This window comes from Moschus berezovskii, chromosome 20 (assembly GCF_049115385.1).
Source record: "Moschus berezovskii isolate FMDL1 chromosome 20, NW_MosBer_1.0, whole genome shotgun sequence".
Classification (NCBI taxonomy): Eukaryota; Metazoa; Chordata; class Mammalia; order Artiodactyla; family Moschidae; genus Moschus; species Moschus berezovskii.
Genome location: NC_142479.1, coordinates 6,749,028 through 6,752,241, shown reverse-complemented (window position 1 = coordinate 6,752,241; position 3,214 = coordinate 6,749,028).

Here is a 3,214-nt window from a genome sequence, read left to right as displayed (position 1 = left end):
TTGATTGTCCCTTATACTGCAAGGAGTTCCAACCAGTCCATTCTAAAGGAGATCAATCCTGGATGTTCATTGGAGGGACTGATGCTAAAGCTGAAGCTGCAATACTTTGGCCACCTCATGCGACGAGTTGACTCCCTGGAAAAGACTCTGATCCTGGGAAAGGTTGGGGGCGGGAGGAGAAGGGGACGACGGAGAATGAGATGGCTGGATGGCATCACTGACTCTGTGGACGTGAGTTTGAGTGTACTCAGGGAGTTGGTGATGGACAGGGGGGCCTGGCGTGCTGTGATTCATGGGGTTGCGGAGAGTCGGACACGACTGATCGACTGAACTGAACTGAACTGAACTGAACTACTATATCCATGACATGATACCTATTGTATTTAAGACGCCACACAAACTTTATCTATGATGTAACACACCGTATATCCGACATCACCTCCACTATATATGTGACATCACACCCGCTGTATCTATTACCTCACACATACTCTATGACATCACAACCACTGTATCTATGACATCACTCCTACTGCTTTGTGACATCACACCCACTAGATTTGACATCACACCCACTATATGGCATCATACCCATTGTATATGTCATCCCACCCACTATGTGGCATCACATCCACTACATGTGACATCACACACACTATATATGTCATCACACCCACTTTCTATAACAACAAACCCACTTATCTGTCATCACATCCACTATATTTGTGACTTCAAAATCACCATGTCGATCACCACACCCACTGTACTTAAGACATCACATGCACTGTGCTTGTGACATCATGTTCACTATATATGACATCACAGCCCCTATATTTGACATCACACACTTTCATGTCAACACACACGCTATATCTGACATCACATCCACTATATCTGACTTCACAACCAGCATATCTATGATCACACCAGCTATATATGACACCAAACCCACTGTTTTTATGACATCACAGCCACTATATTTGACATCACACCCAGTGTATGACATTATATCCACTATATATGACATCACACCACTGTATTTATAACATCACACCCAGTTTATTTATGGCATCACATCCAATATATGTATGACAATATGCCCACTACATATGGCATCAGTATCTATGACATTACTCCTACTGTTTTTGTGACATCACACCCACTATATTTGATATCACATCCACTGTATGAAATGATACCCACGGTATATGACATCCCACCCACTATATGGCATCACATCCACTACATATGACCTCACACCCACCATATATGACATCACACCCATAAAAACAAACCCACTTATCTGACATCACATCCACTATATCTGTGACATCAAAACCACCATGCCTATCACCACACCAATTGTATTCATGACATCACATGCACTGTGTTTGTGACATCTTTTTCACTATATACGAAATCACAGCCCCTGTATCTGACATCACACACTTTCATGTCAACACACCTGCTATATCTGACATCACATCCACTATATCTGACTTCACAACCAGCATATCTATGATCACACCCCCTATATATTACACCAAACCCACTGTTTTTATGACATCACAGCCACTATATTTGACATCACACTCACTGTATGACATCATATCCACTATATATTACATCACACCACTCTATTTATGACATCGCACCCACTTTTTTATGACATCACATCCAATGTATGTATGAAATCAAATCCACTCTATGGCATCACACCCACTACATATGACATCACACACACTGTATATTAGATCACTTCTACGGTATCCATGAAATTTTGCCTAGTGCATTTAAGACATCACACCCACTTTATCCATGATGTCACACCCCGTATATACGACTTCCATCCACTATATATGTGACATCACACACGCTGTATCTATAAACTCACACACACTCTATGACATCACAAACACTGTATCTATGACAACACTTCTACTTTTTTTTGTGACAACCCACCCACTAGATTTGACATTACACCCACTATATGGCATCATACCCACTGTATATTACATCCCACCCACTATATGGCATCACATCCACTACATATGACATCACACACACAATATATGACATCACCCACTTTCTGTAACGAAACACACACTTATCTGACATCACATCCACTATATATGTGACATCAAGACCACCATGTCTATCACCACACCCACTGTATTGATGACATTACATGCACTGTGTTTGTGACATCATGTTCACTATATATGACATCACAGCCCCTAATCTGACACCACACAGTTTCATGTCAACACACCCGCTGGATCTGACATCACATCGACTACATCTGACTTCACAAGCAGCATATCTATGATCACAAAAGCTATATATGACACGAAACCCACTGGTTTTATGACATCACAGCCACTATATTTGACATCACACCCTCTGTATGACATCATATCCACTATAGACGACATCACACCACTGTATTTAAGACATCACTCCCACTTTATCTATTTTGTCACACCCCATATATACGACATCACATCCACTATATATGTGACATCATACCCGCTGTATCTATTACCTTACACAGACTCTATGACATTGCAATCACTGTAGCTATGACAGCACTCCTACTGTTTTTGTGACATCAAACTCACTATATTTGATATCACACCCACTATAAGGCATCATACTCACTGTATATGGCATCACATCCACTACATATGACATCACACCCACTATATATGACATCACACCCATAACAACAAACCCACTTTTCTGACTTCACATTCACTATAATTGTGAAATGAAAACCACCCTGTCTATCACCACAATCCCTGTATTGATGGCATCACATGCACTGTGTTTGTGACATCATGTTCACTATATATGAACATGGCTTGCAATTATGGTGGCGTGGAAGTAAAAAAAAAAAAAAGTAAGTGCTTACAAATCAAATAATTCTAAATTAAATAATAAATTCCAGGTTCATGTAAACTGGAAAATATTCAGTATTAAATACCTGATATTAATGTTTGTTGATCTAATATAGACATGTCTAAGAGTCATCAACATTAAGCATATTCTCATTGTACCTAGGTTTAAGTTAAATGTTGTTATACTGTTATATCTGTCACAAGTTTGTCGACAAAGAAATTACCTTGAGTGGGAAAAAAAAAAAAGAAAAAACCTTCTAAAAAATGTAAACGAGACATGAGCATTTAGATAAGCTCCATTAAAAATAATTATT